Genomic DNA, 16971 nt, shown 5'->3' with positions numbered 1-16971 from the left:
GCAGAAATTGAGTAAGATATTTAAATTTCTGATGAAAAGCTCTCGGCAGCATGTTATCTCCTGGGCTTTTTAACAAAGGGTCATTATTCAGAAAATCACACAATTATAGGACGAAAAATGTTGTCATAAACATTCACTAAACACTTCTTCTTTGTAATAGACAATGATCATATTTTTATTAAATCCTGGCATACTGCGAATAGATCTGGCTCATATACAGACATACAGACAGTTATATGATAAGAGGAAGATACTAAAAGACCATGGATACAAAATAATTTTTACAGTGGCATGTACAATTATATTCCACATTATTCTACCTATGTCACAATGTGTCCCTAGTGAGCAAACTTGCAATATATATTTTTTTCTTTGACTTTAATGGGAATACAGATTGTGGACAGTATTTACCTACAGCTATAAAGGTACAAATTAATAAGGAATCAATAGTAACAATTAGTAACCATTTATACCACAAAACTGTTACTCTTTTAAGGTAAGGTTACATACAGCCTTACCGTACTTGCTGCATTGACATTTGTCATTATCTTAGGGGGCATTCTGCATTCTTAGTCAGTGGCGCACGCAGGGGGGGTTTCTGAGTCTCTAGTAACCCCCCCCTGCGCTAACTAAGTGGCCACTGTCCTATACAGCAGCCGCGGCGCTGTCAAAGAAGCGTCCCCGACAATCCTCCGTGCGCCCCTGTTAGTGTAGAATGTCCCTGGAGATGCAACCTAACGAGATTTGGACACATTCCCAGATATGCTTCTTAGGAGGAGTATATTTTGCACGTGTTGGCAGCTTCTGATTGGCTGTTTACGTATTGACCCCTCTAGTGCCAATACCTCATTCATTGTGCTACACTATGTCAAGTTGCAGCCTACTGCTATGATTTGAGCTGAACGTACCTCAGAGTAAGTGACACTCAACATACGCACGCTCATCTGTAATTTGTGCAACAGAATCCTTACTGGGATGTTATGAAATGTGTAAAACTTCAAACAAGGCCTAATATTGCCTAGTGGTGCAAATGTATCATTAGAGAGATACAATTAGATTTTTGGCAACCAAATGAATTTATTGCCCATGCTCTGCTCTGCAGTAAAAATACAAAATGCTAAAATAAAGATCACACTGCAACATGCATTTATGACTTGACAGCTTTACATTAAATGTCAGGATATCTTATCCCAACTTTTAATTGTTAACATAATTAGTACTTAGTTGAAATGAAATTAGAAAACTTGACACCCATACAATAAAATACACCCATGTTTATTTCTTTCTAATGTGTATTCCTGGCAAGCCTGGAACTGAAATACAATGGGGAGGGGCATCTGATGGATTGGTCTAACCTCCTCCATCTGGGCACCCAAGCAGCTCTTACCCTGATGGAGTTGGGTTCAGAGGGTTGCAATGCACTACACACTACATGTGGGCCATGATGCCATGCTGCATTGTCAGCTGCTGTGAGGAAGACTGGAGCCCTGTTCCACGGGACATGCAGAGGGAGGAGCAGAGATATGGGAGTTTGGCTAGAGTGGTGGTGGTGGTGGAGGGAGGGAGAGAGAGGAATAGAGGGATGGGGACTGTATGTGACAAAGGTGAGTGAGGAAGGCATATAATAGATTGGGAGAGAGGCTGGGGTTTATATGTGACAAGGGGATAGTGTGGTGGTATAAATGAGAAGGAGAGAATGTGGAGCATAAGTGACAATGGAAGGGAATGTGGGGAGGCATATGTGATAAAGGTTGGGATGGTGGAGGCATATGTGACAAGAGGACGGATGGGGGTGGTCATAGGTGACAAGGGGTGCATGGGCATAAGTGACAAGGATAGAGCAGGGAGAGATGTGATAAGGGCAGAGTGCAATATTTCTATATAACCAGAACTTTAGGACTGAAAGATTGGGGAATCATATGTGCCAGAAGCAGGAAGGTAGTAAGCTCCCCCTCTGGCTTGGACACTATACTTACTGGTATATTCCTGGGGGGAAGAAATTTGCTTATAATTTCATCCTGACTGATCAAGAAGCTACAGTAGTCCTTTCAGTGCCGCACCGAGTCAGTAGCTCTGTGGATGCCACATAGAGTGCGAACTGAAGAAATTAAGCTGAGATAGTGAGCAGAAGAAGAGAAAGTCACAGAGAGAGCCAATTGTGTAACATGAAAATGAACACTGAAATTAATTTTGATTGTATACATGATTATTATACAAATTAACATTTTCATCTTGGGATCACTGGACCTGGAACAAATGCTATGTTTTGATAACATATAACAAGTATCCATTTATAAAAAGGGTGAAAAGGGGAGTTACTGATGGCAATAGGGCTCTAGGGGAAGAGGAAAGGAGGCGGTGGGAGTAGTGCATACATAGGCGCACTCCACTATTATGCTTTCGGGAATTGACCCCATAAAATCTATCAGTGCATCCTGTGATGAGATCCTCGATGGAAATGCACGTAGAAGAGAGTAGAGATAAGAATACTTGTTGAAATTTTATTGTTATGTTTTTGCTCCACTATGCCCCATGCATTGGAGAGGCAGACTCCAATGCATGGGACTCTTCTGTCTGCCTCCTTGTTTCCTGCATATGTGGGAATATGCGCACTTCAGGTGGCGCACGTCTCACATGTGAAATACAGCCAGCGGAGGAGAGAGGGGCAGGCACATTCAGTGATGAAGGTGTGAGAGAAACAGATCTGTAGATCCCTTCCTCTTTATATTCGGCTGCATGCATTAAAGTGGCTGGTACTAGGGAAGGGACTAGTCTGTCAATCAGTCCTTGGCTGGAGGAGAGAGGGCTTTCCAGACACATAGTACTCATGTCTGCCATAAATGAATCCTAAGAGTAAAGAGAAAGGAGTGCTGTCTTATTATGGATCACATTTGTCTATACAAATGTGTTATTATGATGGGAGTTTTGAACATAAATAGGTGCAGCACATGTGCCTGCAAGTTGTAATAGGAGACCCAGGGAAAGCATAGCACAACCTCCTATTACCAGCAATTCAAGAGCAACCAAACCTGTAAAGTTATTTTGGAATGGAAAAAGGACTGTCATCAGAGGGAGCAAACTTTAGCCCCCCTATTGTTACCCCTATCTTGAGGCTATAGATACTAAGCAGATTATTGCAGGTCGTAAATGACTCTTAATAAAGAATTCCATCAGCTTGTAAAGTGTAAAGCAGCAGGCTGAGTCACTGAAGTAATGGCATTCCATGGTGACCTCCAATATCCATAATAGTTTACAGCTGGAAAAATGTTACCCCCTGTAACACACAATTTTTCCTAATGAATGCTGAACTGATGGTATCAGAAATCACGGATTATATATGATGCTCTTAAGCATGTACAGTCACCTCAGTAAACTTTTGGCTATGCATTATAATAAAACGTTAAGCTTTCGAAGATACCTGATTGTGGAATAAATTGTTTAGAGAGACTGGGACTTGGGTTCAAAAGGGGAACTGACCCTTCTAAAGACAGGTATGCATACAGACAGGGAACTGTGTAAAATGAATGAGTATAAAATAAAAAAACAACTCTGAAGCCAATGCACAGATACACTTCAGTTGGGTCAGTGTCTTTAAAGTTGTACAATAGAGTAAATACAAAAAATATGTCTGCATTTGTGCGGTCTATGCATGTTGACATACACTCCATTAACTATTTACAATCTCTGCTCTTTCCTCTGGGATTCCCATTATTACTTATACTGAAGCTATGCCATTTGACAGCATAGAGGGAAGGAGCTGTCAGTGTTCTGATCTTGCCCTATTTGCGCATCTAAGTTAGGGTGTGTGAAGTAAAGTGTGCAGGTTTAGGTATTATCTTTCATTTTATATTTTTTAGTCACGTCATTGTGCAATGCCTTGTTGATATGTGGGCATGTAGTGTCTTTTGCAATTTTATTCTATGAACAGCTTTAAATTCCTATTTTCTATTTCATTGCTGTTTTTATTCGTCATGGAGAATGCAATAGATAGAATGCCCTGACAATTTTTGTAGTGTTATTAATAAAATATAAGGGCCAATAAAGGCCTGCTCCCTTTCTAGAGGAGATGGCTTAAACTAATCTGTGGAATCCTCAAATGACTTATTGGAGATTCTGCTGTTATGCATCTGCTGGGCAAAGTTACTAATATGAAAAATTGAGAGTGAACTCTAAAATGATTTTCCTAGATATTGAATTAGGCCATTTTTTTTATATAACAGTGTACATTTGTTTGGTCTGTAGGTGCAACTACTAATCTTTAGAATATACAGTCATGGCCAAAAGTTTTGAGAATGACACAAATATTGTTTTTCACAAAGTTTGCTGCTTCAGTGTTTTTAGACCTTTTTGTCAGATGTTGCTATGGTATACTGAAGTAAAATTACAAGCATTTCATAAGTGTCAGAGGCTCTTATTGAAAATTTCATTTTAAGAGTCGATATTTGCAGTGTTGACCATTCTTTTTGAAGACCTCTGCAATTCATCCTGGCATGCTGTCAATCAACTTCTGGGCCACATACTGACTGATGGCCACCCATTCTTGCCTAATCAATGCCTAAGATGGCCTCTTAGTTCCCTAGTTCTGATGTCTGCTCTTTCCCTGTTAGTCAACTCCAGGAACCTGGCCCCCCTATACAATAGCTGCATTATCTGGGAGTTACAACAGATTATAGGCAAAGGATAAAGTTCTTAAAGAAATCATCTATTGACCCAGTTTCCCTCTACAATTTTCACCCTCTTTCTCTTCTCCTATTTGCATCCAAACTGCTTGAGCAGTTTGTGTTAAATTGCCCAACTCTTTTCTCTCTGCTCGCTCCCTTGTTACTTCTTGCAATCAGGGTTCCACCCCCAACACTGAAACTACCATCACAAAAGTGATCAACATTCTACCTACAGCAAAGTCTATGGTTCACCTCTACTTATTCACCTTCCTCGACCTCTCAGTCGTTTTCAACACTGTTGATCACTCTCCTCCTATTCACTCCATTGGCCTTCCAGATGCAGATATCTCCTGGAAAATTTCCTACTTATATAACCTATTTCAGTTTCTCTACCTCTGACACATTCTCCCCTACACTGCATCTATCTGTTGAGGTTCCACAATACTCTATTCTCAGTCCTCTTTTATTTTTCACTGCATACCTTCTCTTTGTAAACTAATTCAGTCTGACACCACCCAAATCTACCTGTAATAATAAAGACAGTTCTGATGTCCCTCACTCTAATGATTAAGTTAAAGGATAGAGGCTAAGCCAAACACTAATTTAGGAGAAAAACATAAAAGTTAAGTGTTCAAATGTAACATAATTACATAATGTATATAATAATAATAATAATAATAATAATAATAATAATACAAACGTACAATGAACTGCACTCGTCTCTCTTGATATCCATAGCAATACCCATTACTTTCATCCTACACCCTCTTTGTTTCAAACCATATATTTATTGATCCTTTTTCATCTCTTAATAGTCTTCTTTCATCTTAATCTTTCATCTTAATCCACCTTTTCCACCTATTTTTTATTTTCACCTCATCCATTATCTTGTTTTTTCCTACTTGACCTATTTCTCTTTCCCCAGTTACTGTAGGATGTCTCCCTTCCTAATTCCACTCTCACTTTACAAATCACACAACGTATCTTTCTCCCCAAATCTCTATTTTTAACATATCTTAATGTCTTCATCCCAGCTTCACCACACACATGCCTTTATCTTCTACCATTGGAATAATCCTGTTATCTGTTCCTTTCTTTATCTGCTATTCCTTATCAGAGTAATTGTATGTGTCTTGCAACGTACATATCTATATTTTTCTACAATTACTTCCCATTTGTCTCTTTAGCTATTTATAGCCCATAAACGGGGAATTTGTTGTAAGGTTTGAAACGCAACCAAATACAAAGTGAGCCATTAAAAGATACAATATAGATATATACATCATGAAACATGCAGAAATGCACATGTAAAACTTCATATATCACGGCATAGTTTACAATATTTTACTTTGCATGAAGCCCCATTGAAAACTATTGTTTGTTTGACGCTCTGAAAGGTAATATGGTTTAGAGGTTTTGTTAGGAAGACTGTATAATCATAATAATAGTAATAATACTTATGATACAAACAATAATAATAGTAAGAATATAGATAGCAAAAGACAAAGAGGAGCTGCATGATTTCATAGGTACATACTACATGGCATTTAGCGGTAGGCTGTAGCTTGTTACCCTGTGCTCACTGGAATGTGAACACAGCAACCTCTTGTCAGAACGGTAATCAGTAGTCTACTTTGAAAAACACTGTTTCAGTATTGATAAAAATAATCATAAGATGGACTATGGATACAGTTACATTTAACTCAGAGAGGGCCTGATTAAAGGTTCATGCCGCCCTATGCTGATACACTTGTAACGCGCCCTCACCTTCCACACCAGGCTAATATGCAGTATGTAAAAATAAACTCATCCTTAATTTAAAATCCGACTTCTTTCACCCAAGCCCCCTCCCATGTTCATGTGTTTTCGAAACTCAGCTCCACTTGGCTTGTTAAAAAAGTTATGGCAATCTTTGTCACTCATTTCATTTTCATTAAAATCAGGAGTTGGGTACGGTTGGGGTCGGTGTTGAAAAAAGCGACATGAAGAAGTCCTACAAGTAAAATCCGATTTAGTGTAAAACCGATGTCATAAGAAACAGACTTACCTTGAAGCTGACGGTGGAGATGTCTCGATTGGATCACCATGCTGACAAGAAGTTATTACTGTTGGACAAGTCTTCGGCCCTGCAGCTTTATGTCATCGCCACATCTGTTAATAGAAATTTAAAGCGGCAATGTCGGGTTAAGTGTTTAAACAATTAACCTTAGGGGTCCCCACATTGCCGCTTTAAATTTTTATTAACAGTTGTCGTGATGACATAAAGCTGCAGGGCCGAAGACCTGTCCAATCGTAATAACTTCCTGTCAGCATGGTGATCCAATCGGAGATCTCTACCGTCAGCTTCAAGGTAAGTCTGTTTCTTTTGACATCGGTTTTACACTAAATTGGATTTTATGTGCAGGACTTTTTCATGTCGTTTTGGTGGTAATCGCTTTCACGATTACCACTGAAAATCAGAATGATATAGCAGAACAGGGGCATCAACAAGCAGTACTGAGGGTGAAGATGTGGAGGGGGCTGTCATGCGTGCGCTTGTTGCCATCCTTATCTCTCACAGAGCACACCATACTTGCCTACTCTGCCGGAATGTCAGGGAGACTCTCAAATTTTGAACAATTGTCCCAAGCTTCCAGGAGAGCAGGCAACCCTTCCAAGTCAAACCCACTTCCAAGTGAAGTGGGTGGGGTGGGAGGCCTCAATGGCCTGTTTTACTGAAAAAAATTGCATTATTTTGGCCCCACCCATGCAGCGTGATGATGGGAGCGCTGCGGGGGCCAAATAATGCATCACGCAGATGTCATCTGACCTTCCCTCCGAGTTCTCCTGGAGGGGAGATAGAAAAAGTAGACAAGTTTGTTTTAAACTAATGTGAATATGTAATCCAGTGTTTTACTGCCATTGTAATGGAAAATAATATAGTTAATTAAAAAATAAATGGTGCATTATGTTCAATTTATTAAGAAAATGATACAATTATATATTTCCCTTTTAAGAGATTATACACTGGAACAATGTTCTGCAGAGAAGTAGAATTAAAAAAGTTGTGAAATTCTGTTCTTGGAAGAATAACAGATAATGTACACTGATTAATTATACTGTAAAAAAGTTATATGTCTTATGCAGAATTGAGAGAATAAAAGTTGGATGTACTGTAAATAAATGTTAAAGATATTTCTCTACCAGAGAGTATTTCATAGTTGTGAACAGGATATATGCATTTTTCAAATTGGTTCACTACATTTTACTGCCACAATTTGCAGTCTCGGGTTGCCCCGTTAGGCCATTTACCTACTGATGTTTGTATTAGTGTTTTTTAACACCAGTAAAAGCATGTAAATGGGTATGGTGTTGAAACTTATTGGTTCTAATGACCCTATACACACTTATGGATGGGAACAACTGCTTTGTGGCATATTTTAGATTCTGCCTACTCTATTTAATTGCAAGTAAATGCATGGGGGCCAAAGAAGTGTCCTCCACTCAACTCCCTTTGCGACCACAGGTTTAAGTGCTGGTTATACAGCGAATGTCAAATGTAATTATATTACAACTAACTAAGTGCAACTAAGAAGTATCAGGCGCTAGAATCACTGCTAGACACTATTTGCAGGTAAGATTTGCAAATGTCTGAAATGCAAAGGGACAAGATAATTCCAGATTGAGGTTATTCTAGTAGATTATGCTCTGTAACATATTTATACATATAATGTATAGGTAAAAGGGCTATGTTCGACAGGTTTTTAATAGAGATGCTCAGGCTCTGTTTTCTGAAAACCGAGCCCACCCGAACTTAGGGAATGCGAGTAGGCTTGTATGCCGGCTCGTTACTTTTGCGCGTCCTCGGATCTGAATCGAGGAAAAACGCCATTGTTGCGTTGTCGGATCTCGCTGGTTTTGGATTCCATAAGTACCTTCCTCCCCAGGAGATCCAGTGCCATTGCTCACACAGAAACATGGGTAGCAGTGTTCTGGTCACTCTCCAGTCTCCAGTGCCATTGCTCACACAGAAACAGGGGTAGCAGTGTTCTTTTATTATTATTATTATCATTATTATTATTAATTTTTATTTATAGGGCGCCACTAGGTGTCCGTAGCGCCGTATAGGTACAAAGGAAATTACAATACGAGGTGAGACAGCACAGTACAGTAAACAATAAGCACAGTAACTCAGTGAGCTCAAAGCACAGCTAGGGGCAGGAGAGGGGAAAGGGGAAGGTCCGCATATGACAGAGCCCAAGAGTGAGGGCAGGGATGACAGGGAGAGCCCCAGAGGGGAGAGGAGGGAGCGAGAGGGGACGGGGGGAAGAGGGTCCTCGAGGAGGAGGGCTAGGTAGCTGGAGAGCAGAGTTAAAAGTGGTGAGAGTATGTAAGAGTGAGGAGCTTGAAGTCTCCAGTGCCATTGCTCAGTACCATTGCTCATACAGAACCAGGAGGGGTTATTGTCACTTGACAAAAATTTACTGGAAATGATTGGAAATTAATGTTATTGAGGTTAATAATAATGTAGGGATAAAAAAGAGCCAAATTATGTGATTTTAGCAACAACAAAAAAATCGGGATTTTAGAGAAAAATCGGAATCCAAAACCAAAACACGCGAGGGCGGTTTTGCCAAAATCAAAACCAAAACACACAGGAGGCAGTGAACATCTCTAGTTTTTAGAGAGAATATTGACCTTAAAACCTGCAAAAGGAAAAAGAAGGTTGGCAAAAGAGGGAATATGAGGTTCACAATTGTAAAAGTTTCAAGGTCAATATATCAGTCCCCATAAGAACACAGTACGACAATAGCAAGATAGCAAATGTGGATTTATGGCAATAAAAACATAATTTAATGTTATTGCAAATACTAATTGCATTTTGTGTATGTGGATGCACTTAGACAACTGATGAAGTGAATCCTGTCTTGCAGGCTGTACTATCCATTATGAACCAAGCAAAGTAGAGCCTGTGATATGAAAAATGAGTGTGTTTCTGATGAGAGACATGTATGCCAAGTCTGCACTATTAATCTGTCCTGTCCTTTCACAGATGTATGACCCTCTCTGCTCTGTACAAGAGAATTAATTGCACGGCATGAGGGAAAGGTAAGATAATACACAGTGCAAAAGAATTTAATTCTTCCAGTACATGTCAAGAAATAATAGGGATGATTAAATAGACTATGACAATAACAAATAGAACTTAAAAATATAAATTTATAGAATGATCGGATAAACAGGAATACAGCATGTAATTGATAACAGAAAAGTGATGCTGTTTTAGATACAAAACAATACAGAGTGAACTCAAAGGGCCTTGAGAGGTCATCAGGTCAGCAAAGGTCAGGAATATGTTTTTGAGGACAAGTAACACATTGCATAGGTCAACAAAGGACTTTATATCAATTTCTCATATATGCTGAATCTAGATGTCAAAAAGTTACATGTTTTATATAATAGAATTAAAAACTAAAAGTGAAAAATATATGCCAGATTAATAAAGGTAAATACATGAGTACAATATATAAAGCTAGATTTGAAGGGGTAAATCCAATGTCCAAACATTTAACGTGATTGTCTATGACATAGTGAAATTTATAAAAACTGTAGGCCTTGTTGGCTCCAAATACCCTGCTGTCTGTAATATATAACAGCTAAATAAAGTGATCGTTGCTTAGCACAAATGGATTTTAAAATCCATCTGATGGTGTAGTGCACCATTGGGGGCTATTAATTCATGTTCAAAATACATTCACCACCATAACTCCAAACACCACAACTCCCATCTGTATAAATAAATACCGAATTATTCAGACTTTGCTGAGTCCATAATTAAATGTTTATTTTTTATAAATAATAAATGATAATATATATTAAAAATAAACATGCAAAGTGAGCAGTATGCTGTCTCTGAAGTTTGCTGCAGAGGCCTATGTGGCCTTTTCCACAAACTCAGGTCTGGGTAATCATTTTCTTTGCATTTTGTATTTGTATTTTGCATTTGTGTTTGTATGTGATTACATTTTATGTGGCTTTCACATTTATTTTCACATTTATTAATAACACTGTCTAGACCCTTATCTCCCTTTTGTATATGACATTTAATGGCATTATTATATTGTGTACAAATAAGGTAATGAGACATTCAGAATCACTAATATTGTCAAGCCATATCTCCATGCAATCTCTACGCTAGTAAAGTATGCACACTTGTTACTCCTGACGAACTAGTGGATGCTAGTGTTATAAATGCTAGTGTTATACAGTTGAACGCATCTTGAGAAGCGTCTTCTCCTGCGGGCATTCGGCTTTCATTTGAATTCAATTCTACATGAGCTTCAAACCCTTGAGAGTACCACGAACACACACAGCAAACCTATAACAGTGACTGTTTCTCTTAAAAGTAAAAAAAAATAATGTCACCAGCTGCGTTGAGAGTTATGACTGGAGTACTGGAAAGTCAGTGTTTCCAAAGTTCAAGAAGACAAAAGTAATTTCTCACTGGAGGCCAGGACTGCCAGTTCTTTTGCTTACTAAATATGGGAACACTGAGTTCATACGGTCCTGAAATATTACTGTATCATGTATTATTGTTTACCAATGAGCATATTAAAATATCATTAGGTTATAGCCTCTCACAAATTAACTCCAGGTAAAGTGGGGAATAACAGTTCCTGCATTCAGTTTGCATTGAATTTAACTATTGTGGGTAACGGGCAACCATTGTGACTCAAATGGAGTGACGTTCCATGTTAGCCATAAAGTGCAAATTTACACTACCCTACAGCAGCTAAATAGAAATTAGCTTTCATCAGACAATGAAAGCAACTGTTATGGGTTATTGGTAGAGCTGAGTGACATTTTTAAAACTGCTTCTCAAAGTATGCACCTGATTGTGCATGTCACCGTGAAGTTTTGCATGTTTCACCGCCCTATGTGTTCCCAGTTGTACCTGAGCCACAACACACAGCAGACTGAAATGATTGTCGTCATTCTAGCTCTATTCATAGACCAACAATTCAGTGAAATTCAAGTTTACAAGTACATTACAGAATTGCAAAGCAAAAAAGGAACTTGTCAACTCTACAAACCTCAGATCTAATTATGGGTCTTTGCACATTTGTACTTTAGCACTTTTTATTTAGTAAAAAACCCAAACGTATACCAAGAGTAGGGAGGCCTTATGGAGAGAAAAAAGCAAAATAATAGTGTGTTAACAATAAAAATAGGAATACTGACTAAATTGCAAGCTTTAAGCTCAAAAGCCACCTTATTATGGCAGATTAACCAGTAATCCATGTGCCCTTTAAGTGATTCTATTTTCACAATTAAAAATTGTGTTATTACCAGTTAAAACCAGGCAGTAAAAGTCACCTACTTTGTGCTACGGTTGAGTTAATTAACACTCCAATTTTCACTATTCTGCTGTATTTTGTGTAATTTATAGATTGTAATCTTGTGATCAGGGCCTCCTTACCTCTCTGTCTGTATGTATTACCTAGTATTGTTTTATTACTGCGATACAGAATTTGCTGGCGCTACATAAATAATTGTTGATGATGATGATGATAATTTATGTAGCCTATGGTGCCATAGTTCTATTGTCATGTTACGTAATGCCTAATGGGGGCTAACTGAACAATGTATAAATCAATTTGGTTAGTTCCAAAAGAAAAAAAATAAATATATATATATATATATATACAGTTTATATGTAATGCACCTCTATATTAAAAGGAATTTGTACCCAAACATTGCAGTTCATTACACACATTTCATGTTTATAGTTTTGGTAGAAAGTCAGAAGGGCAGACCGTAAGCCTCTGCTGAGCGGTGTATGCCCAGTGGGTGCATGTTCTGGACCCCACATGCTCTTTAGAGAGCAGAGCAAGGGGCTCATGAGGAGGTTAGAGTGCCATGTCCAGGCCAAATGTTGCTATATGGTCCAGCGATGCTCTGTACCATCCCTGCTTGAGTTGTGTTAAATTGTACTTACTTTTGGCATGCAGCCTAGTACAAACAGAGATTGCCCTTCAGAGGCTTAGTGATAGAAAGTCAGCTACAGATAGAAAAAAAAAAAACCCAAAATGAGAACTTTAGGTTAGATATCTTCAGTTCTGACCGGTGGTAGTCAATATAGTAAAGACCAATACGCCAACAACACTTAGCCCAACAGTCCAGGATTATAAGTCTGTCGGGGGGTGACAGCTTCCCACTCAACATGTCGGGGTAAGCGTTGTTGACGTTTTGGTAATGGCATTAATGTACCCAACCCGTTCTGAGATGCTCTTGTAATGTGTACATATATTTTTGTAAATTATATTAGACTCTTTTATATGATTGTATTCTACATATATTGGTTCTTTAAATATTGCCAAAGTAGAATGTACATAGACTAGTATCTGGACAATTCTTAAAGAATCAATAAAGCTAATATGAAAAGAGCCTGATATCATTATTAACACACACGTATCCAGATACTGTACATACAGTTTAAACTAATTACCAATAATTTTTTTTCGACTCTTTGCCATGTCTTCTTTTGTTGGCTGTTGAAACATCCCCCCTAACCTGTTAGTTATAATTGGATCATTTTTTAACATATGTATATGTATTCAATATACTGTATATAGCTAAAACTAAACTTTGTAAAAAAGAAGATGCATATAATGAGATTATAATGTAATCAAACTAAATTAATCCTCATCTAACAAGAGATAAACAAAATATAAGCTCTTACGGAGGGGTGTTTGCTGTCATTTACCTAGTGACTTTCATATTATATTCTTTGTTGATATGTTGTAGCATGCTCTATTGATACCTAACAATCTACAACAGTAAATACGTTTCCATTAAATTCTAGGCAGCCACAGCCAAAGTCTGGTGGCCATATGATAATGTTAAGGCAATGGAAATATCCGGCTACCATGACTGGCAAGGGGTTTTCAGCAGCAGCGGGGAATACCCGTAGAGAGGAGGGTGTCCCTAGGTAGGAGATGAGCTAGTCATGGAGTGCTCTCTTTGGCTATGTGCACACCATTGCTGGCAAGTGCACAGCTGGTAGCAATAAATAGTGCATTGTGGCCAAGGGTTTCTATCTTCTATATGTATCTATACCTATATATATGTACAAAGCACAGATGAAGTGACAGGAAAAGCAGTCATACCACTTTTATTGTGCCACTCTGCTTGTCCCCACTACACCATACCAGTATACATTGTATACAGCTCATGTCTGCTGCAACACTATCTGACCAGTATGAAATGTAAAGCCCCTCTGACCAGTACACAGTGCATGACTATTATTATAATATTTTATTTATACCACAGCACTGTACAATTAGGAAAAAAATAACGTATCATTTTAACTTCATAATAACCAGGATGCTTTGCAACTTTGTGGCTAGACATGTTAAAATTGCGTGCTCGGTAAACAACAATACAATTTTTTTATCTGTTAGAGCATCTAGATTGAATCTTATAATGTTTATCATAACAGTTATTGTTTTATTTTTGTAGAGTATATTGAATAAATAGACTTTTATTTTTCATCTTTCCTCTTGCACGGAGGCATCACGTGACCACTGGGTGGATATAGGATGTAGAAGGGCCACACTCCATATACACAATAGAACACTGTGCAGAATTATTGAGCTGCCAGCAACCGTTCATATATGACCAAGTCTCTGGAGTCAATGACAGCCGGGCTCCAGCTATCAGTTGCATGTAGCAGTGCGTTGTCCTCCATTCCTATGCGCCATGTGTTTTTACCATACGGTATCAGTCTGTCCGCTCTTCCCAGTGCTTGGGTCCCATAATGATTTTTGCTTGTGAAAGGAGAAAAAAAATCTTACCAACTGTTGTGGGTACAACCAAACCTTATGATGGCTGTGCCTTAGAACGGATATTCTAGAAAACATTCCAAGGATAATGCATTTATGTGAAGTTATTTGTTGTATGCACCATTTTAATCGTAAAAAATCATTCATTCAAGTTGAGTACAATTTTCTCCACACAATTCCACATTTTCTACTCTTACTAATTTGTTTCTTAGAGTAATCAATCTCCAATTGCAGAACAACATTTTTTTTGTTGTTCAAGATTCACATGTCAAATACATATCATGTAAATATCATGCATTGTAATGTTTATATTGTGTGATGAGCTATATTTTTTTCCATGTTAAAGGAAATAAATTGAAGAACAGTGCACTAAATGGGCACTATGTTAAAACAGCATCCCTGATGACATTGGATATGATAGCTATAGTCAATTTTATATACTCACTGCGTAATAAAACCCAATCAATTCAGTGCTTATGATGAAAGCCCTAAAAGCCTAAAAAGTGACAGTTGCTAAGCGGTTTTCAGCATAATCAATAATATATGGAATGTTGGCAATTGAGAACATGGAGGAGCCAAGCTATCATAACGAAGGCTGTTAATTATTGCAAAGTTAAAAGTACAAATAAATGACTCTTTATAGGTCTTTCAAGACAACACAGGTGGGAGAGGCAATAACTCACTCAATAAGGCACTTACCAACACTTCTGATAGCACTGTCAAAAATGCTATTATTTATACATTACACAAATGCCCTAATCAATAGCTGTATAGAGACAAGAGGAATTGTGACACATGTATTTACACAAGTGATCAGCAAACATCCAGCTTTACATAGCCAGTATCTACCCTTTATCAAGTCCATAACTGATTTCTTTCTCCTTTTCTCTGTGGTTAATAGATTTTTAAAGCATTACAACAGGAGGTTTGTATTTTTTGCAGACTAACAATTTTGATTGCTTGATAAGGACATGAAAAGTATTGCCGTGGTTGGAGGCTGCAAACCAAACAATCAGAATGAAAAATACAATTTGTCAAACAAAACCAATGATAAAAGTGATAATAAAATGATTGCTTATCGGGTTAATGTAAATTAAATATACTCAGCTCTGAATTTCATTTTATCATATTCAGCCACTAATTTCAACATTTTAAAGAGAAAAAAAAAAATCACACGATGGAGTACAAAAACGAACTAAATAAATCAGTACAAATGGTTTATTTACCCCCAAAAAATACTTTTGAAATTATGTTTTATTGCACTGATGGTTCTGAGGCAATATTGTACAGACCAACAATTGCATTAAAATTCCATTATAGTTTGTACTGTACAACATATATGCGGAATGGTAATTTAGATACAAGTTTAATTAGATTAATTCATTTTGAATGCATGACTAAAATAGGTAATACAATTACTGCAAATGATAAACAAAGTATTATGTATTTATACACTCTTAGAAGTATGAGTGGCCACACAAAGGTATTGTTTCCTCCTCATTTGGATAAGATTATTTTGGGGAATGTAACAGAAACTTACCTCATTAGGGGGGGAAAAAACAGTATGCCGTAATTTTCTTGTCCATGTGTAAGAGCCAGGCAGTGCAGGGATACTGTAAAACTTCAGTCCTTGAATTCTGCAATGATAAGACAGACTCCTGGGATTAACAAACCTGTCAAGTGGAACTCTCTGAAGTGCTTATTTGTTTAGAAGGGCAGCCTAATTCGTCATGAGGGAGTGATAGAGGTGGAAGCCCTCCAACACAATAAATGAGGTCTACTGAAATGTATGTTTGGGGCATGATTGTAACAAGGAGATAAAACCTGCTATCTCACCTAGAAAATGGAATTAAAATGAAATATGTTACATGTGCTCATCATGTCACATTTTAGATCCTTTTTATTTCTTCTGGATTAAAATAATACTGCTTTATCTGACAGAATATTTATTATATTGCCACAGAGGAAAATGAGCAAAAACATGATTTAGTAGACTTTTGGCACAGATTTATGAAATATGGATAGGATAACGGCAGAAATTAAAATGGCACTAAGTACCACACATTTGCCTTGGTAGACTGGGATACAACTGCTTTCCCAAAAGGGTCAAAACTAGTTCAAAATGAGTTTGTAAAATGCAAACAATAAAGAAATGTGTTGAGGCATACATACACTTACCCACTCACAGGCACAAAGCTTACTGCATCATTGGTCATACACAAAGCCTAATGTGGCACAAAATCAGCATTGGTCTCGCTGTGTGCATAGATTTGTACATGGTTTCTGCCAAAGCTCACTAGGTTCAGAAAGCAATATAGCCACTGGCTGAAGTGGAAATTTAGACGTGGCTGCATGGAAATTGTAAGTGAATAGAACATGATAGTTTTACAATGAAGGCAGTAGAAGTGGCGGTATGGCATACCACCATATACAACCCAATCATAAATTAGGCTTAGCTGAGCAGTATATTAAGAGAAAAAAATGAA

General features: G+C 37.8%; 1 long non-coding RNA gene across 1 annotated transcript in view; it reads left to right on the top strand.

The window, feature by feature from the left end:
- The window catches only part of LOC142106008 (uncharacterized), a 180790-nt gene extending 171053 nt beyond the window's left edge, over positions 1 to 9737 (top strand). The window contains exon 4 of the long non-coding RNA XR_012679730.1: positions 9694 to 9737. This is a non-coding gene — a long non-coding RNA (uncharacterized LOC142106008). The remainder of the gene's footprint in view (positions 1 to 9693) is intronic.
- Positions 9738 to 16971: the final 7234 nt, after the last annotated feature.

This window comes from Mixophyes fleayi, chromosome 1, assembly GCF_038048845.1.
Source record: "Mixophyes fleayi isolate aMixFle1 chromosome 1, aMixFle1.hap1, whole genome shotgun sequence".
NCBI lineage: Eukaryota > Metazoa > Chordata > Amphibia > Anura > Limnodynastidae > Mixophyes > Mixophyes fleayi.
This window is presented reverse-complemented; position numbering and strand designations above follow the sequence as displayed.